Source organism: Trematomus bernacchii, unplaced genomic scaffold (assembly GCF_902827165.1).
Source record: "Trematomus bernacchii unplaced genomic scaffold, fTreBer1.1, whole genome shotgun sequence".
NCBI lineage: Eukaryota > Metazoa > Chordata > Actinopteri > Perciformes > Nototheniidae > Trematomus > Trematomus bernacchii.
This window is the reverse complement of record NW_022988127.1, coordinates 11,058-33,312: the sequence shown is the minus strand read 5'-3', so window position 1 is coordinate 33,312 and position 22,255 is coordinate 11,058. Positions and strand designations below refer to the sequence as shown.

The window sequence follows — 22,255 nt, the reverse complement described above, 5'->3', positions numbered from 1 at the left end:
GCGCATTCGCGTAGAACCGGTCCGCCGTGGTTACGTCGTGACACATAAACCCTGGCGAGAATCGACCGGGCTTTCTGGATCTTGGTGATGCTTGATATTGTCAGCCAGGGCAGTGCGCAGGATTGTGAAGGTGACGGCTGTTTCTAGCCCAGCATCAGCCCATGCCCTCTTCAAGTGAGCGTTCAGGTTCTTGGAGGCCCGATTCCCCCTTGTGAAAAGGAAGAATTCATTCTGAGGACCCAGCAATGCCTCTTTAATCCCCATCCCCCGCATGACCCCAGCTAAACTCCTCTACTGTAAGCGCCAGCTGTGCTTCGCCATATGTCTTGGCCGTCTTGTGATCCTGCACATGGATGATGTAGCCCTCAGCAGTTCCCCTTATGGCTGCCTCTAAGACCTCACTGTTTTTCATGTTTGCGTACACGCCCGTACGGTGGCCATACAGGAGGCTCCAATGGAGGGTGAGATAGCCATAGAGAAGCTTCTGGGTGGTTGAGGTCGGCGTGCCGGCCATCAGGTCGAGGAGCTCCGGGATGCGCTTCTCAGCGGCCGCCATGGCGGCGAGAAGCTCCGCCTGGCTCGGCAGACGATCCAGTTTGTTCCTCTTCACCTTAAACTGATGTAGAGTGACTGCCTTATTCAAGTGTTTCATGTTGGCTTTCACCTCTCTCATTATGTGGGTCATATCAGACTGGTGAGCTTTGCACCCCCGGGGCTTTGACTCAGACATGTACCCATGAACTGGTGCACATTCTTCAGGAAGAACTCTGATGTTGTGACTGCCCGGCCCGGCTTTACAATATACTCGCTCCAGCCACGGATCATCTTCATGTTTCTTAGGAAACAGCCAGTCTGACAGGCGGTTAACACCATGGGCCATGTATACTATGAAGTTCTTTATCCGGCTGATCTTCGACACAACATTGTCTTTCTGTTTTACTGTCGGAGCGACACCCAAACAGTGATCCAAGTATGTCTGAAGGTACGCCTCCATGCTTCTAGGCAACGTGATTTTCACGCATGGTATTCCCCCGTCCACCACCAGTGGACCAGTAATTTGAGGGAGAGGGCAAGTCATTAGCCAGCTTAGAGGCACGGGTCTTCCGGCATACAGGGGTCTCGCTACCGGAGGCTACTGCCAAACATGACAGTTTCCACCGGGGTCTTCACAGGGGTCTCGCTACCGGAGGCTACTGCAAACATGACAGTTTCCACCGGCGGTCTTCACAGGGGTTCTCGACTACCGGAGGCTACTGCAAACATGACAGTTTCCACCGGGGTCTTCACAGGGGTCTCGCTACCGGAGGCTACTGCAAACATGACAGTTTCCACCGGGGTCTTCACAGGGGTCTCGCTACCGGAGGCTACTGCAAACATGACAGTTTCCACCGGGGTCTTCACAGGGGTCTCGCTACCGGAGGCTACTGCAAAAAATGACAGTTTCCACCGGGGTCTTCACAGGGGTCTCGCTACCGGAGGCTACTGCAAACATGACAGTCTTCACCGGGGTCTTCACAGGGGTCTCGCTACCGGAGGCTACTGCAAACATGACAGTCTTCACCGGGGTCTTCACAGGGGTCTCGCTACTGGAGGCTACTGCAAACATGACAGTCTTCACCGGCTCTTCTCAGGGGTCTCGCTACCGGAGGAAACTGGTAATATGACAGTCTTCACTGGGCTCTTCACAGGGTTCTTGACCGGTCTCTTTCCACCGGAGGCTACTGCAAGCATGACAGTCTTCATTGGGCTCTTCACAGGGTTCTTGACCGGTCTCTTCCCACCGGAGGCTACTGCAAGCATGACAGTCTTCACCGGGCTCCTCACAGGGGTCTCGCTACCGGAGGTTACTGGGGACTGCATGACAGTCTTCACCGGGCTCTTCACAGGGGTATTGCTGCCTGAGGCTACTGTGTTTATGCCGGAGGTATTTGGGATTGCCAGGCCCTTAAATCGTATACATTCGTCCTCTTCCTCAAGAACAGCAGCACTCTGCTTCCTGGGTTTTAGCTCCTTTTTCAGCCCTGGAGCGCAGGGTCTTCACCTCATCATTGAGGGCATCCTTCTGAGCCCTCAATGCCACATTTTCCAGCATCACCTGCCTGCAGTCCTCGTTGTCACACTCGGTATGTGGGGAGAAGGGTGGAGGGTGCCCGGGGTATTCCTCCTCATTGTCTATATCCAATGATGTAGCCATTCCAATGATGGGGTTAGTCTCACGGAGGTCATGGAGCAACTGCAGTGCCACACTATGCTTCAGCCTTGCCATGACCTGATGTGCCTTATGTCGGGACAACTCAGGGTGGTCATGTTTTACATGACGGTCCAGTCTCTTCCCAGCGTACGAACACCCAGCGATGGGACAGGGTTTGGTCCGAACATTTATCCTTCCACTGGCTATTTTCAGGAGGATTCCCCTCTCCTCCAAGTTCCGCACTGCATGCTTGTGCTTAAGGTGTTTGTTCAATGCCAGATAGAAGAGGTCTGCACACCGGGCATTCAGATGACATCCTTCCTGAAACACACATAATGATTTTGATCAAAATTATGTTATAGTTCTCCGTTTATATGCGTTAGCGTGAGCGGTGGTTGCGACACTGGGTCCGATGCATCAATTCATGGTGCATGGACGAAGGGAAGTATTGGGTTACCACCGGGTCAGATGGTCCCACTTCCGCACCAACGCGGGGCTGGTGATGGCAACATTGGGTCCGATGCATCAATACATGGTGCCCCGACCATGAGAGGGTTTGGGGTACCCCGGAACCAGGCACCACCCCAGCAGGAAACGGGTTGTATGGTCAAAGGAGGAAAGAGTGATAGAACCGGGGTAAAGCAAAGAAAGTGTCCGACAATAGTGACTTCTGAGGCGGCCAGAGAGTCTGTCATATCTCGGTCCTATCCTCCAGGCAACGCTGTGGCCAAAACTGGGCTAAAAACTAAAAAAACTAAAAAATATTTCATCCAGGGAAATTTGGGTGAAAATGAAAAAAAAGTACCCCAAAATAGTCCTTCATTAGCCAGCAGCAGTCCCCTGTCGACTCATGTGACATTCCTCCAGGGTTACATAGAACCAGGGTGTGGGCTCCGAGCCATCTCCGAGACATCTCTAGTCCGTGTTGATAATGGGGGAAATGTACCCCAAAATAGTCCTTCATTAGCCAGCAGCAGTCCCCTGTCGACTCATGTGACATTCCTCCAGGGTTACATAGAACCAGGGTGTGGGCTCCGAGCCATCTCCGAGACATCTCTAGTCCGTGTTGATAATGGGGGAAATGTACCCCAAAATAGTCCTTCATTAGCCAGCAGCAGTCCCCTGTCGACTCATGTGACATTCCTCCAGGGTTACATAGAACCAGGGTGTGGGCTCCAAGCCATCTCCGAGACATCTCTAGTCCGTGTTGATAATGGGGGAAATGTACCCCAAAATAGTCCTTCATTAGCCAGCAGCAGTCCCCTGTCGACTCATGTGACATTCCTCCAGGGTTACATAGAACCAGGGTGTGGGCTCCGAGCCATCTCCGAGACATCTCTAGTCCGTGTTGATAATGGGGGAAATGTACCCCAAAATAGTGCATCATGACTCAGCAATCATCACACTCAACTTTGGTGAGAACCGGGCAAAGGGGTCAAAATCCGTCAATGTGGGGGGTGAAACGGCTGTACGCGAGCCCTGGGGGGGGCACCCGGGACCGGGCAGTGCCCCCGGCAGAAGGAACCGGGTCAAACGGGCCAAAACAGGAAAAAAAATAAAAATAAAAAGAACCAGGCAAAAGGGGGGAAAATGGGAAAAAAGTGTCCGAAAATAGTGCCTCATGACCCCGCAGGAGTCCCCCGCGGACTCCCCTGACATTCCTCCATGGTCGAAATCATCCAACTCAACTTTGGTGAGAACCGGGAAAAGGGGTCAAAATGTAAAAATTGTACCCCAAAATAGTGCTCATGACCCCGCAGGAGTCCCCCGCGGACTCCCCTGACATTCCTCCATGGTCGAAATCATCCAACTCAACTTTGGTGATAACCGGGCAAAGGGGTCAAAATGTAAAAATTATACCCCAAAATAGTGCCTCAAAATCGGGTAGAGTCACCTGGAAAGTGCCCTCGCATTCCTCCATGGCTCAAAATGTCGAACTTAAAACTATTTGGAGAACCAGAGAAATGTAAAAAATACGCCCCAAAATAGTGTCTCAAAATCGGGTAGAGTCACCTGCAAAGTGCCCTCGCATTCCTCCATGGCTCAAAATGTCGAACTTAAACTATTTGGAGAACCAGAGAAATGTAAAAAATACGTCCCAAAATAGTGTCTCATAATCGGGTAGAGTCACCTGCAAAGTGCCCTCGCATTCCTCCATGTCAAACTTTAAGTATTGAGAGAACCAGGCTGGGGGGTCCTTGCGCCACAAAATTAGGCCCACTCAAAGTGCTTGGTGAGCGGATACATTCTTCATGATTTGCAACAGCCGTTATTTTTCTGAGTGCACCCAAAAACTGGGTTTCCGATTTCGTGCAGACGGTAGTTTGAAAAGTATGGATGAATCTTTTTAACAGAGAAGTGGAAATGAAGCCCAGGGACTTTTTCCCCTTCTCCCACTCTAACCACTGTTCTCTGTTCCCTCTCTAACCACTGTTCCCTGTTCCCTCTCTAACCACTGTTCCCTGTTCCCTCTCTAACCACTGTTCCCTGTTCCCTCTCTAACCACTGTTCCCTGTTCCCTCTCTAACCACTGTTCCCTGTTCCCTCTCTAACCACTGTTCCCTGTTCCCTCTCTAACCACTGTTCTCTGTTCCCTCTCTAACCACTGTTCCCTGTTCCCTCTCTAACCACTGTTCCCTGTTCCCTCTCTAACCACTGTTCCCTGTTCCCTCTCTAACCACTGTTCCCTGTTCCCTCTCTAACCACTGTTCCCTGTTCCCTCTCTAACCACTGTTCCCTGTTCCCTCTCTAACCACTGTTCCCTGTTCCCTCTCTAACCACTGTTCCCTGTTCCCTCTCTAACCACTGTTCCCTGTTCCCTCTCTAACCACTGTTTCTCTGTTCCCTCTCTAACCACTGTTCCCTGTTCCCACTCTAACCACTGTTCCCTGTTCCCCCCTCTAACCACTGTTCCCTGTTCCCTCTCTAACCACTGTTCCCTGTTCCCTCTCTAACCACTGTTCCCTGTTCCCTCTCTAACCACTGTTCCCCTGTTCCCTCTCTAACCACTGTTCCCTGTTCCCTCTCTAACCACTGTTCCCTGTTCCCTCTCTAACCACTGTTCCCTGTTCCCTCTCTAACCACTGTTCCCTGTTCCCTCTCTAACCACTGTTCCCTGTTCCCTCTCTAACCACTGTTCCCTGTTCCCTCTCTAACCACTGTTCCCTGTTCCCACTCTAACCACTGTTCACTGCGTATGGACCATAAAGCAAGAGAAGAGCTCCCTTTATTTCAACAACCCCATAATGTGTGTCTTCTAAATGTTGATGCTCATCACTGTTATATTTGTCCTTCATGCATTCATTTCATTTTCTGACCAGACAGTTTTAAAGATTTCTGTGCTGCTCCCTCTCCTGTAGTTCTATAGGTGTTAGTACATGTAAATGGTCTCTGTGTGTGTGTGTGTGTGTGTGTGTGTGTGTGTGTTTCCACATGAGATCACTGTCAACATTCCTGCAGTTGGTGTAAACAGAGTGTGTGTCTGCTGGTCCTGCTGCTACCTGTCAGCACACGCTGAGGGTTCAGGCTGCTGTAGTGCCCCTGAGCAACAGCCCATCCAGGTCCTTGTAATCAGCGCTCAGTAATCACTACGTTGTTCTGATTCGACAGGAAGGCTTCCTGCTGCAGCTCTACCGCACAGTGCGATGTGTGTAATAATAATTATACATAGGAAATAAAAAGGAGAACTGAGCATCAGGAGGAGAAACACAGAAACACAGAAACACAGAAACACAGAAACACAGACTGGGACCAGATGTGCCCCCCCCCCCCCCCCCCTCTCAGCATAAAACTTTTATTATATGAGTTTTCTCTGTTGTCAGCGCAGCTGCTCGACTCCCTGCAGCTATCAATAAAGTTTCATTTATTCTAAGTTCATTTTAAGAGCTGTTGGAAAACCACAGTAGAAGTCCTGAGGCCGTTTGTGGAGGCTCTTCGGGGTCAGAGGTCACAGTAGGGTCAGCGGTCACAGAGAAAAGAACTCAAGATGCTGGTTGATGGTTCAGGCTGGACTCAAACTGGTTCTGTCAACTCAGCACAAATTAACTTCACCAACCAACAAGGAGTAGGAGAGCTATTTATTGTTTAATGTGAGGTTCAGAAACCTCCGAATGAGGACCGGGTCAGGACCGGGTCAGAAACCTCCGAATGAGGACCGGGTCAGAAACCTCCGAATGAGGACCGGGTCAGGACCGGGTCAGAAACCTCCGAATGAGGACTGGGTCAGGACCGGGTCAGAAACCTCAGAATGAGGACCGGGTCAGAAACCTCAGAATGAGGACCGGGTCAGGACCGGGTCAGAAACCTCCGAATGAGGACCGGGTCAGAAACCTCAGAATGAGGACCGGGTCAGGACCGGGTCAGAAACCTCAGAATGAGGACCGGGTCAGAAACGGGTCAGGACCGGGTCAGAAACCTCAGAATGAGGACCGGGTCAGAAACCTCAGAATGAGGACTGGGTCAGAAACAGAGGTGAGACCCCAACCCTTGGCAGAAGAGATTTGTCACATTTTTCATGAGCGCACCCCACATTCTCAGCTCTGCTCATCCCACAAATGTGGCACCATTTGAAAGATAAATAAACAGGCTTTCCAACGGTATGAGATTTGTTATCCTACAAAAAAGAGTTGTTACAACAAAGAAATAATCTACCAAACACAGATTTCTTTACTTTTTGTGTTAAGTTTATATATATATATATAAATACACATAGATGGCTCGGGGCGGGCAAAGTAATACATCCCCCTGCCCCTGGCTCTCCTCATCTCCTCATCCATCTGGCTTGGGACCAACAACCAATCACATTAATCTCCCGCCCCGGACACACAAGCACGCGGTTTGATTGGCTGGGTTTGGGGTAAGAGATAGGGAACAGACGTGAAGTGCACTCCCCTGCCTGTCTAGGCTTCTCTGTACCCCGTTACCCTCTAAGAGGCCATGGACCAGGAGAGGGAAGCGGGGGGTGAGGGTAAGGGATAAGGGATAAGGAGTTTAGGGTCAAAAGTAGGGGTAAGAAGTACAAAAAGATAAGGTATAAGATATCGGGGGGCAGGGATATCTTTACTTGGATTTATCCGCTTTTTCCTCCACACTTTTGCCAAACTTTTCACCCCACATGTGATTGCTCTGTGCCCCCACAAGAGGGAGCATCACCCAAATTGAACACAGTATATTAAAAGAAAAAAAAAAATTATAATAATAATAATAAATAGATATAAATTGCAGGGGTGCTCCACATCAGCCACAGGTGTGTTCATATAGCTCCATAATAATGATACAATTAATGAAAATCATTTTAATCGGATGAAGTGGTGGGAAAAGCCTCTCCAGCACCCACAGCTCGGCCTGGGACTTCCAGCATGCACCCTGCTCCCATGTCCAGCTCACTATATGATAAAAAAAAAGATAAAAACACATTTAACCTGTTAAACCCGAGAGGACCCTAATCCGGGTCTGGCGGGTAGTTTTTTCACAAAACTGTGTCTCAGGGCTTCTTAATATTTAAAAACCTATTAATGTGTCATACTCACTTAACGGTTAGAAACTCAGCTAACTGAAGATATGAACCATTTTTACCGAAACAAAGCACAAGTCTCACAAGAAGAGTCTAAATGAGCCCTGAGCGAAAAAATGCTAACGCACTTAGCACAGAACTCAAGGTAAAAATACCCTTATGACTTATCGTAACTGCACATCCAATCCAGCGATTAGCATCGTGTGATTCCACAGATTCCAGAAATATCAGTATCATCTCTGAGCGATCAAAACTCGCGACAGGGGAAGCAAACACAGACATCACAACACGTAGCTTCCCGGAGGAAACACGGAGATATTCTCACCTTAGTTGCTGTTTCTGATCAAAAGTCATGTTCAATTGCAACAAAACGATAAAAACGCTGCTGAAGGTTAATCCATAGGTTAATCCAATGTGTCTGTGTCACTTTGAAATGATTGTTTCAAAGTGATTCTTCAATCTGAATTTAATTTAAAATAAAAACATCTATATTGATTCTGACTCTTCTACATCCAACTCACAGATGTAACCTTGCTTTGAGAAAAAAGATTATTAATTTAACCCTTTTAGAAGGGAAGATATGGTCATTTGTTCAGGGAATGTCATTTTTGAGCCTGAGACCTGAAAAACAGGCTCAGGGTTTAACAGGTTAAATAATGTATTCAGGTGTGCTGAGCACGCTGGTTTCATCCCGAGTCTCTACGACTTTCCGTTTCAGAGATACAGACTTAGGAAAGTCAAAGTCAAAGTCTGTTACAGTCCTACCTGTAATGCTTTTCAATGGCGTACAACATTTTCGCCTCTGACTCCGGAGCTGGAGCTCAGACAGACTCGAGAGTGGGTGCCGTCAGAACTAATCGAGGTACGCTGAACACGCTGGTTTTGTCCCAGAGTCTCAACGACATGCAGATGACGTCCACTTCAAATACTTAACTGCAAGACACTGCAGAAATGTATTTGAAGTGTACAGTACACTTCAAACACCCAAGTCAATGCAATCTCCTAAGTGTGTTAATGGGGTCAACACGTGTGCATGGCCCCCAAACTATGTGGGTATGATCCAAAGAGCTAAAGTGTCCCTGTACCAAGTTTGGAGGCCATGCAAGACTTCTACATTTTTTAAATTGTCCAATTGTCTACATTTTCATGGTTTCCGAGCTGATGGCCCTCTCAACACATGTATTATTATTTATTTGGTTGTCGAAGCAAAGGTCGATGTGTTTGTCCGACATTATTGTTATTTAGTGTCAGGGTTGATCCAAATGCAGACAGACTAAAGTTTAAACAGAAAAATACCTTTATTCGGTAGCGCAGGACAAGGCCAGGCTAAACAAAAGGAGCAACATTTAGGAAATACAATCACATCAGATTTGTGATGAAGAAGTCATCACTTTACACCAACAACATCATAAACACATATCCAAATAAGAGAGGGCCTTGGATAGACCCCTGGGGTACACCACAAATCAACACCTCCTACATTTCACACCTTGGATCTCCCATTCAGATCCAAACCATCAAACTGAAGCTTCAGTCGATCCCAAGCATCGTAGAGTTATCAGGACGATGTTCATGCTCTACAACACCATGATCCTTCAGTGGATCAACATCTCTGGCCCAGACCTAAAGAGGGCACAGAGTCACTGATCCAGAACAGACCCCAAACCCAGCGTAGAGAGGTTCAGTGAATGTGGCTCTGAAGGTGTGGAGGAGGATCAGTGAGGAGGAGGAGACTCTGTAGAAGGAGAGAGAGCCAGCAGGATGATCCAGATACACTGCTACTCTACCAGAGGAGGAGGAGGAGGAGGAGGAAGAGGAGGAGGAGGAGGAGGAGGAGGAGGAAGAGGAGGAGGAGGAGGAGAAGGAGGAGGTGGAGTAGGAGGAGGAGATGTGTGTTTTTCTTTTATTGTGCCTGATATAGTAACCACCATCAGAGCAGAACAGACTCCAGGACTGATCATTAAATCCATACCTACAGTCCTCACTGTCTCCTTTCCTCCTGATTCCTCTGTAAGTCACTGCTATAGAAACCCCTCCTCTCCTCTCGACCTCCCAGTAACAGCGACCAGTCAGAGCTTCTCTGCACATCAGCTGTTCCCAGTAGTCAAATCTCTCTGGATGATCAGGATATGGCTGCTTCTCTCTCACACGTGTCACCTTCCTGTTGTCCTCAGACAGTTTGAGTTCTCTGTTTACTGTGTTTCTGTCCAGCTCCAGTTCACATGTATCTGATGGAGAGAACAAAGCTGCAGTTTATCATCAGTTTATTTATTAACAACTCTACTGACAATCAATCACTTCATTTAAGTCATTTAACTGACCTTTTAGGTTTTTCAGAACTGATTAAATTAAATCACCAGGTGTAAAAATCAGAAAGATACATTAACAACGTATAGCTGGCAAGCAGAACCTGAAGGCGACTCAACGATAGTTTAATGTCAACAGTCAGAAGAAGAAACAAAGAAAGGAAACTGAATCCTGCTCGGTATGAAACTCATCATCAGTGAAGGAAATGTAACAATCTAGTGTAACATTAGATATCTCATGAATGAAAGTAAAAACACACTCACACTTCCCCAGACCAGGTTTTAACCACTTTGGTCCACCATGGTCCATCCTGCAAGAAAGAGAGTCAGAATCCACTTCATACACCTTCACTCATATCCACTGTCAGTCTGTCAGTCTGTATGTCTGTCAGTCTGTCAGTCTGTATGTCTGTCTGTCTGTCTGCCTGTCTGTCTGTCTGTCTGTCTGTCTGCCTGTCTGTCTGTCTGTCTGTCTGTCTGTCTGTCTGTCTGTCTGTCTGTCTGTCTGTCTGTCTGTCTGTCTGTCTGTCTGTCTGTCAGTCTGTCCATACCTGAGAGTCTCCAGTCTCCAGAGTGGATCCTCCAGTCCAGCAGACAGCAGCTTCTCTCCTGAGTCTCCTGGATGATTGTAGCTCAGGTCCAGGTCTCTCAGATGGGAGGAGTTGGAGCTCAGAGCTGAAGCAAGAGCAGCACAGCCTTCCTCTGTGACCAGACAGCCTGAGAGACTGGAACCAGGGTATATCATGAACTCAGTAAGTTTTAACAGTCATGTCAGCAGGAAAATCCTACACATGTTGACCATCTTCACTCAAATGAACCTAAAGCTGAATGAGCAGTATAGAAATGTGACAATTGAGCGGAATCCTGACCTGAGGGTTTCCAGTTCACAGTGTGGACTCTCCAGTCCAGCAGATACCAGCTTCACTCCTGAATCCGGCAGGTCGTTGTTACTCAGGTCCAGCTCTCTCAGACTAGAGGACTGGGAGCTGAGGACTGAGGACAGAGCTTCACAGCTTCTCTCTGACAGCTTACAGCCACTCAGCCTGAAGAGGAATCACAACAGAAGAACACAATTATAGAAACACTTCATTAATCTGGATGGTAACATAGAGCCCAGGAATTAGAAGTTGCTACCCCTTTCCCTCACCCTATCCTAAGGGAGTGCATGTACGTAGACACGTTGTGCCTCTCCACCTCTGTTCCCTACTTCCTACTTGCTACCCCTTTCCCTCACCCTATCCTAAGGGAGTGCATGTACGTAGACACGTTGTGCCTCTCCACCTCTGTTCCCTACTTCCTACTTGCTACCCCTTTCCCTCACCCTATCCTAAGGGAGTGCATGTACGTAGACACGTTAGTTTAGCTGCTATAGGCTTAGACTGTCGGGGGACACCTTACTTCTTCCTTCTCTCTGTCTGTACCTGTGTACTCTCATGTTCCCAATAACCCAGCTTCCCCCACATTTCTTTTTGGTGTCTATCTACGCCGGGATCCTGAGTCGTGGCTTTATCCTGCTGATAAACTGTGGGTTTTTCTCCGGAAGTCTTTCCTTGTACGATGTGAGGGTCTAAGGACAGAGGGTGTCATTTTTTCTCATACTGATATTCTGATCAAACTGTGCTGTTGTATTACCTGTAAAATGTCTTTACTGTAGGGTATTTTTATCATTTGTACAGCACTTTGGCTCGACCAAACATCGTTTATAAATGTGCTATATAAATAAAACTTGATTTGATTTGATTTGATTTGTTGCTGTGGTCCTGTGTCCAGGATCCTCTATCCTGAGTTCTGGATTTGAGCCCTGGACTTCGAGTCGTGGCTGAACCTGTCTCTGTGGTCTAAATGTAACATTTGTGATATTGGGCTATATCAAGGTTCTTTATTGTCAATCTGACATAGTTACAGAGTAATTATGTAGTTATAAATAAACATTGATTGATTGATTGAGAAGTAAAACCCTGATACGAGTTAGCGTTTAATCGCTTCCATTAAAAATGTTAGATTCCTTAAATAAGGAAAATGGAAAAATCCCTTTGTCCTCTTGAGGAGAGAACCAGGGAGATGCTGCCTTCAGGGTCCACCACAGAAATACGACACCCTGCAGCTTTATGTATGTGAACCTACAGAGCTTTCCTGGAGGCTTTGACCACTGGCAGCAGCCTCAGAAGAGCCTCCTCTGAAGCAGAGTATTTCTTCAGGTCAAACTCTTCCAGATCTTCTCCTGATGACAGTAAGATGAAGACCAGAGCTGACCACTGAGCAGGAGACAGATTATCTGTGGAGAGACTTCCTGAATTCATGGACCATTGGATCCACTCCACTAGAGAACGATCATTCAGTTCATTCAGACAGTGGAACAGGTTGATGCTTGTCTCTGCAGAGGGAGTCTTATTGATCTTCCTCTTGATGTACTGGATTGTTTTCTTGTTGGTAGCTGAGCCACTTCTTGTTTCTGTGAGCAGGCCTCGTAGGAGAGTCTGATTGGTGCGCAGTGAAAGACCCAGGAGGAAGCGGAGGAACAAGTCCAGGTGTCCATTAGGACTCTGTAAGGCCTTGTCCACAGCACTCTGGTAGAGATGTGTTAGTTTAGGTTTGTCTCTGAAGACTTTAGGCAGCCTGGAGTTTGTTGGTTCTTCTGCCAGCAGGTTGACTCCAGAGTTGATGAAGGTCAGATGGACATGAAGAGCAGCCAGAAACTCCTGAATGCTCAGATGGACGAAGCAGAACACCTTGTCCTTCTGGTACAGTCCTCTCTCCTCTCTAAAGACCTCTGTGAACACTCCTGAGTACACTGAGGCTTCTGTGATATCGATGCCACACTCTGTCAGGTCGGACTCATAGAAGATCAGGTTGCCTTTCTGCAGCTGCTCAAAAGCCAGTTTCCTCAGAGACTCCATCATCTTCCTGCTCTCTGGACTCCAGTGAGCATCTGTCTCAGCTCCTCCATCATACTTGATGTTCTTCACTTTGGACTGAACCACCAGGAAGTGGATGTACATCTCAGTCAGGGTCTTGGGCAGCTCTCCTCCCTCTCTGGTTTTCAACACCTCCTCCAGAACTGAAGCAGAGATCCAGCAGAAGACTGGGATGTGGCACATGATGTGGAGGCTTCGTGAGGTCTTGATGTGGGAGATGATGGTGCCGGCCTGCTCCTGATCTCTGAATCTCTTCCTGAAGTACTCCTCCTTCTGTGGGTCAGTGAACCCTCGGACCTCTGTCACCATGTCCACACACTCAGGAGGGATCTGATTGGCTGCTGCAGGTCGTGTGGTTATCCAGAGGCGAGCAGATGGAAGCAGCTTCCCCCTGATGAGGTTTGTCAGAAGCACATCCACTGAGGTGGACTCTGTGACGTCAGTCAGGATCTCAGTTTTGAGGAAGTCCAGAGGAAGTCGACACTCATCCAGACCGTCAAAGATGAACACAACCGGGAACTGATCAAACCTGCAGATTCCTGCGTCTCTGGTTTCAGAGAAGAAGTGATGAACAAGTTCCACCAAGTTGTACTTGTTCTCTCTCACCACATTCAGCTATCTGAAGGTGAATGGAAATATGAACTGGATGTCCTGGTTGGCTTTGCCTTCAGCCCAGTCCAGAGTGAACTTCTGTGTTAAGACTGTTTTCCCAATGCCAGCCACGCCCTTTGTCATCACTGCTCTGATTGGTGCATCTCTTCCAGGTGAGGCTTTAAAGAGGTCTTCTTGTCTGATGGTTGTTTCTGATCTGTCTGGTTTCCTGGATGCTGTTTCAATCTGTCTGACCTCATGTTCAGCATTGACCTCTGCAGACCCCCCCTCTGTGATGTAGAGCTCTGTGTAGATCTGGTTCAGAAGGGTTGGGTTTCCTGCTTTAGCAATGCCCTCAAACACACACTGGAACCTCTCCTTCAGGGTGGACTTAAGTTTACGCTGACACACTCCAGCATCAGTTCCTGAAAGAACAAACAACGAGTGGAATCAGTGAGTGGATCCTGCAGAAACACTGAGAATCTGAACCTAGTGTTGCCGTATAGTTTGAATCAGCTACTCGAGGACACACTGATGTGATGCAGATGTGTGCAGCATATTAACAGCAGAGTTTGTAACCCTCTCTCCATCATGTTAAATGTGTTGAGTCCTCTTACTGCTCTGCAGACGCTCAGCCAGCTCCTCCTGCTTCATGCTCCTCAGGAAGTGCAGTGTGATCCTCAGAAATGCCTCTCTGCTCCTCCTCTGCTCTTCATCCTCACCATCCAACGACTCCTCATCCTCACTCTGACTCGCTAAGCCTTCTGGGTAATCTGAACTCAGAGCCTTCTGGATCTTCTTCAGCTCGCTCTTCACAAAAGTGACGATGTGGTCCTCCAGCAGCTGGAACAGAGAGTGTTATGGAACATGATATCATGCTGAGACAGCATCTAACCTCTTAAGCACGGCGGTCCCCCCATTGGACCCCTCCCACCGTTTTGTTTTCGAGATAATGTCTCAGGGCTTCTTAACATTTATGAAACTATTAATGTGTAGCACCAGATTAACGGGAAGAATCTCAGCTAACTGAAGATATGAACCATTTTTACCAAAACAAAACACAAGTCTCATAAGAAGCGTCTAAATGACCCCTGAGCGAAAACATTCTAACGCACTGCGGCACACAATTCAAGATAAAGATACCCTTATTACTTATCGTAGCTGCACATACAATATAGCCGATTAAAGCTGAGACTCCACTGATTATTTAGGTATAGTATCATCACTGAGCGATCCGAACTTGCGACAGGGGAAGCAAACACAGACATCACAACACGTACCTTTACGGAGCATTTACGGCAGATCGTCTCACCGTAGCTGTCAATTAGGTCAAAAGACGTGTTCAATGGCATTAAAACGAAAAAATAAAATGCTACAACTGTTGATCCATAGGTTGATAATGTACCTGTGCCTTTGAAGAAATTATTTATAATCCATAATTCCATTTTTTATGTAAAAATCGGAGCAGAAAAGTTAGCTGCTAATGGTAGCCACCAGAGTGTATGCAGCTTCCGGTTTTGGTAACGCGTCACTCTCACTCCTTATTTGTTAACGTTTTGGTGTGTATAGAACTTTCCCTCGATTCCATTGGCTCTAACAGTTATAAAGAGATTCCATTGGCTCTAGCGGTTATAAAGAGATTCCATTGGCTCTAGCGGTTATAAAGAGATTCCATTGGCTCTAGCGGTTATAAAGAGATTTCATTCATCAAAATCGAGCAAGGGGGGCCAGAGATAGGTCAAATCCACCCAAATGACCCCAGAAGTGGGTTTTTGGCTAAACCTCTCTAAAAAGGTCAAATGTCACTTGTTTTGCATCAATCTTGATACAGGGTACTTATTATATGTTGTACTTTGGATTCCTAAAGCTTTTAGTCTACTAACCCATCATCCAAGGGTAGTTTTCACTATAAGTAAAAAAGAATGTTTGGACGGACACTATAATTTACAGTTTTTTACTATGTCAAATCTGAATTTTCTTTAAAATAAAAAACATCTATATTGATTCTGACACTTCTACATCCAACTCACAGGTTTATCATTACTTTGAGAACAAAGATTATTAATTTAACCCTTTTAGAAGGGAAGATATGGTCATTTGTTCTGGGAATGTCCTTTTCGAGCCTGAGACCTGAAAAACAGGCTCAGGGCTTAACAGGTTAAAGTTCACCATATGTTCTTCTTTTACAAGCCATTTCTAAGGGAGCAGCTTCATCTGTGGCAAAAAGGACATTCAAATAAGTGACTGCAGGCTGAGGAGAGACACAAAGGACCCAGCTAGCGGGGAACCTTCTCACAACTTTGGCTAACGTTACCTACAGGTTCTAATAATGTTTTAAAGAAACGTTTCAATCTGATGTTCAAAGAACCTTTTTAGGATGTTTATTATTTCAAATAATGTTCCTATAAGGTTTAAGGTTAACTAATACATAACGTTTTAACTGCAACATTCAGAGGATGTGTTTTGGACGTGATCCTGTTATGGCAAATATTAACACGGTCATGGTCAACGTCAGATTTATTTCTAGAGCGCTTTAAAAAACAAACTTGTTGCATTTGTTTGAAAATGATGTTTTAAAAAATCTGATGTCACCATATTTTCCTTTTGAAAAAAACAAACAAGCACTTAATTCATGATAAGCTGTAAGCAGATATTGCATGTTTGCGGTGGCATGTGTGAGTCCCCAGCTAGACATTTTTGGTTCTCAAAACATTCTGAGAATGTTACCATTCATTGTTCTAGGAATGTTTTCAGCGGGACGTTTTATTTTGGTTCCCAGAATGTTCTTCTGAAAGGTAGGATAACGTTCATGAAAAACATTCTTGAAATGTTTGGTGATAACCGTCTTAAAAAGTTTTTGATAACCTTCTTAAGATGTTTTTGATAACCTTTTTAAGATGTTTTTGATAACCTTCTTAAGATGTAAGAAATGGATTTCAGCGTGCCATGTTGAAGGACATCTAATTTCTCTAAATGCAAATCGAGGACCGAGCATCGAGCATCGAGGAGGCTCTCTGGAGGAGCTCTAACCGAGGAGACACTGATGGGTCCTCCACGGCTCCTCCGCGGATGCATTTCCGGGAACGGTGGAGGCGTGGCGCACGGCCGGACTTATCTCAGCCAATGACAGCTCTGCATGCATCCCCTGGATATTATTTTAGTAACTGCTTTCATCAGACGCGATGTTTCCAGAGAGAACAGCTGTGAGGTCCGTGCAGAAAGCAGAGCAGTGTGTATCATATATATCACTCAGTATAACAGGCCTACTCTCTTTGCTTTAGTTTAGTAGATATCTACAAACAAAGAGTCGATATTTTTCTAAAACCATTTAGTGCTTCACAAAATAAAATACACAACGGCTGTAGCCTGATTATGCTTTAGGAGCTGTAGGTGTGTGTGGTACAGTGTGTAGGTGTGTGTGTGGTACAGTGTGTGTGAGGTACAGTGTGTAGGTGTGTGTGAGGTACAGTGTGTGTGGTACAGTGTGTAGGTGTGTGTGGTACAGTGTGTAGGTGTGTGTGTGGTGTAGGTGTGTGTGGTACAGTGTGTAGGTGTGTGTGTGGTACAGTGTGTAGGTGTGTGTGAGGTACAGTGTGTGTGAGGTACAGTGTGTAGGTGTGTGTTGTACAGTGCGTAGATGCGGCGGACAGACGGGTCTCAGTTGGTTTGGTGTCCTATGCTTACTTTTAATACTTGTAAATAGAACTTTTAGCCCGTAATTTCAATTCCCCATTTCAGCGGCCAGAGAGAGGGGGGGGGGGGATATATCCAGTCTCTGATAGTGTTACGTTATTATGAGAGTGCTCTCATACTTGTTTGATTCTGAAATTGTATATATTTATATAAATATATGTGTGTGTATATGTCCGCATCTGTAGCCTGTTATTGTCTCATTATACCGCGCTGTGAATGAATCAAAGTAAATATATAAGTCGTCATGAACACATCTGTCCATCAGACAGAGGGCTGCTGTGCCTCCTGTCATCATTAATGGACCTCTCTTTAAAATGACCGCTCAGAGGAGAGGAGTTCTCATTTCTCTAACCGCCTGCTGCTTCCCCTCCTCTCTCCTCGTAGGTGATCTAACCTAGTCAGCCAGATGTTAGTGATGGACCTTGCTGATCCAGGTGGATCAGAGCCTGGCAGTACACTTGCATTAACTCTGGTCAATAAGTCGGTGTGACTAAGAGTCAGAGATCGATACAGGCCCACCCACGCAACAGCTTTTCATTTAAAGAACACTATATGTGATTCCTCAGTCAGTCTGAGGGCTGTTAGCACCTGGATGCTAGTTAATGTAGCCCAAAGTGTGATGTACACACCATAAATATGGAGTCCAGGTCGAGGTTATCACTGGGATCCTCTGAGCGCTCCGGGTGAACTCTGTGGAGAAAACATAACGTTTAAAAACATGTAAATACTAACTAATAATAATCTGCTCCTTAAAGAGCTGGAGAAGGTTCTCCCAGAACAACCGAACGGATTTATATCAGAAAACATGAATGTGGACGCCACTCTGGGTGAGTGGCGTCAGACCTACTTCAGGTGTGCTGAACACACTCGTTTTGTCTACGACCTTTCACCCCAGAGATACAGACTTGGGCCAGTCAGTAACAGTGTACTGTACACTTCAAATACTTAACTGCAGGATCTGGGGTATTTGAAATGTACAGGCTCATATCTTTGATATTTGGACTGTTTCATGCATCCAACCCATGGATGTAGTGGCTCCGTTTTGGGGATGATTGGACAACCTTTCGTTATTGGACGATTTTAGGACTGAAGCCTGACAAAGCGAGTGCATCGCTACGCAAGTACAAGATAGATCATTTTCAGGCTGAAAGCCAGCACTGCTGCTGTGGAGGTCTTTCTAAGAGGTCCCTTATCTCTGCCATGTTCCAGTCACTCCACAGCAGACCTACAGACCTGCTGGACCTTTTCAATAAAGATACACTAATACATATATATTTAGACCTGTGCTGCTCTCTCTACAAGGTCACATTTTAAATATGAAGCTCTGGACCAGGATGTGATTCATCATCTCAGGAGACTCAGATACAAACAAACCTTTACGATACGATAATACTTTAATGGTCAGATCAAGTCTGAAATTTGACTTGCATCACAGCAGCTCCATGTGTAACATCAACATTTTGTGTAACATCACCATTTTGTGTAACATCACCATTTTGTGTAACATCAACATTTTGTGTAACATCACCATTTTGTGTAACATCAACATTTTGTGTAACATCACCATTTTGTGTAACATCACCATTTTGTGTAACATCACCATTTTGTTTTAAATGAAATATGTTTTAGGGTGACTTACAAAATCTGTCCAGGGACTACTGTACAGATGAAAAATAGCCTCTTGGCTAACTCTGGCACATTTACAGAAATGTTAATTAATGTGCGCTGTCCCTGTTAAATACATGAATACATAAATAAAAAATAACATAGACAAATATCAAGACACAATACATGGAAAACAACAAACATTGAACATAACAGCACAATCACTTTAGGTTTAACCTCTGACCTTCCATCAGCTGCTGGTCCAAATTTAAACTCATCAAAGCGATCTATAGACTGGTCACTCTTCATGGACACACAACTGGGTCCAGGTCCAGGTCCAGGTCCAGGTCCAGGTCCAGGTCCAGGTCCAGGTCCAGGTCCAGGTCTCTGCTGCTGCATCCTGATACAAACAAACAGCTGTAATGAAAAGCAGCTTAAGGTGCGTTCCTCAGTTGGCTCTAGCTGTCATCACAGAGACTTATGGCGCATTTCCACCATGGCGCGGAGCGCGGTTTAAGCGTGCCGTGTCGTGCCGTGCCCGTTTTTGGTTGCGCTTCCACTAGGCCTAGTCACGGCCCGGCCCGGCCCGGGGCCACTTTTTCACCTCTTTTCTGGCCCGACAAAATTGTGGTTCTATCGGGGCCAACAAACAGGGCTGAGTCGGGCTGAGTATGCTAAACTAGAGAGAGGATCGCTGGCAAGGGGGCTACAACTACAACAAGATGAACATATTTGACCGTGATTTAATTGTAATACACGTTTCTAAATGATGAAGTAACAACATACTGATACCGGTTAGTAAAAACCATGAATTAATGCTTTGACAAGTCTGCAGACAGACGGCAGGAGAGACACCTTTTAAAATGCGTGTTTTCTAAATGGAGATTGGCTAAGCTAACTCAATATATGCTCCGACCGTCCACACTCACAACAACGGCCTATACAGACATAAATAAAGCAGCGACTGTATTCTCCATGACACAGGCAGTCTGTGGTTTGTACTTGTTTAACTTTTGTCTAGTTTCTGAACATATATAAGGAGCTGTGAGCTCTGAGTGCTAACAGCTAACGGCTGTGTTGTTTTTCTGGGGTCCTCATTGAAGATGACGACACGGCTCCGCCTACACTGCGTTACTATAGTAACTACCCCAGTTCCTAAACTGTAATGGAAGCGCAGCATGAAGTGAGCCGGCCCTGTTAAGGCCCAACGCGGCCAAAGCAGTATCGAGCGTGGCTGAGGCCGACCGTGTGGTGGAAATGCGCCATAAGTGTTGTTCTGAGACTGGATGGTGTCAGGACGAACCCTTTCAATGGACCTGTGTCTCCTGAGACACTTGGCTGAATGTTTAGCTCATTCTGGTGACTGCAGACTGTGACTGTGCCAGACGCAGCCAACACCCAGCCACATGACTGGACTGTCAGACCAGTTCTGACACGCCCTGTATTTATTAATGATGACATGATCCCAGGTTACAATCAGACTGCTGCTGGTCTACCTGACAATGATCACATTATGGATATAATTCTTCTTTACTCAGAGAGAAATTCTACAAGGTACTTCAGATATGTTTTTAGAATCAACATGAAGAAACCTGTCAGGGTACACGGTGAAGCTTTCTCATTTCTCTATTCCCCTTTTCAACTCCTATCCTCGTGTCTTAGTCCCGCTCACAGAAGATGTGAGCGGAGGAGTCAAGGAGGGGAACCGAGAAGAGAGGAGTCGAGAAGGGGAACCAAGGAGAGAGGAGTCGAGAAGGAGGAGACGAGGAGGGGAACCAAGGAGGGGAACCGAGGAGAGAGGAGTCGAGAAGGGGAACCGAGGAGAGAGGAGTCGAGGAGGGGAACCGAGGAGAGAGGACGGGAAGCAGCAGGCGGTTTAGAGAAAGGAGAACTCCTAATGATGACAGGAGGCACAGCAGCCCTCTGTCTGATGGACAGATGTGTTCATGACCACTTATATATTTACTTTAATTCATTCACAGTGCGGTATAATGAGACAATAACAGGCTACAGATGCAGACATACACACACACACACACACACACACACACACACACACACACACACACACACACACACATACACACCACACACACACACACACACACACACACACACACACACACACACACACATATATACATATATAATATAACAAGTATGAGAACACTCTCATAATAACGTAACACTATCAGAGACTGGATATCCCCCCCCCCGTTCTCTGGTCGCTGAAATGAGGAAATGAAATTACGGCCAAAAGTTTAATTTACAAGTATTAAAAGTAAGCAGAGGACACCAAACCAACTGAGACCTGTCTGTCCGCCGCATCTACGCACACACTGTACCACACACACCTACACACTTTACCACACACACCTTCACACTGTACAACACACACCTACACACTGTACCACACACACCTACACACTTTACCACACACACCTACACACTGTACAACACACACCTACACACTGTACCACACACACCTACACACTGTACAACACACACCTACACACTGTACCACACACACACACCTTGTGTGTGTGTGTGTGTGTGTGTGTGTGTGTGTGTGTGTGTGTGTGTGTGTGTGAGTGATGGATCGTTGGAGCTATGTGCAGCTCAAGGCATATATGCTCGAAGGGGAGCTGCCTGGACGCTGCAATCATGTTGCGCGCACTATCCGTGCTGAGTGTGCGTTAATTTTTCTTTGCGTTAACGCGTTGTTAACACAAAATCTTCCAAAACACTTATAGCAAGATGTAAGTGTTGTCCACTCGTTCTGCTTCTGTTATATTGTCCAGTAAACACTTCTTCAGGGTGTGCACGTTCTGATCTCCATGCGTAGCCTTTAGATGGAAGCCTTCATGCTGTGATGTCCCATCTCATAGCAACATCCCTTGATGACATCTGAAGCAACATCATTACCATTTGAATTGGACGGAAAACTGAGACTTCTGGAAAAGAACAGTTTAACGGAAGATCTTCTTTGTGTATAGATTACTAATATACTTGGCTGTAAATCATCTTAGACATCTTGGGTTTTGTTCTTCGTGTTGACCCAAACCCATGAGACAATAGCAGTGGTAGAATAGCTGGAAGTCATCCAGCTGCCTTCATTGACACTCCAGTCTGCCTCCAAACGCAGCTCCTTAAAACAGCTGCCTCAGAATGATCCATCTTCCCTCCTCAAGTTTGCTAGGGGAAAGACAGCTTTGACCTGGGTAGAAAATAGCACTTGCATTCTGGGTTAACAGCCTAAAGTCGACCACTAGGTCTTAGAGTCTTATCTATCATTTTTAAACTTCTTGAAACCATGAAATATTGTTTGTGTTGTGATTTTACTTACCCACAATTTCCTAAGCACACAACAAACATCTCCTGCAACATTGTTCAGCCACGGTGCTGAAACCAATCAGATCCCAACTTTGAACAATACATTTAA

General features: G+C 46.2%; 1 pseudogene; it reads right to left on the bottom strand.

Annotated features, from left to right (window-relative positions):
• Nucleotides 1–7,484: 7,484 nt before the first annotated feature.
• On the bottom strand, nt 7,485–19,122 carry LOC117475786 (annotated as a pseudogene).
• Nucleotides 19,123–22,255: the final 3,133 nt, after the last annotated feature.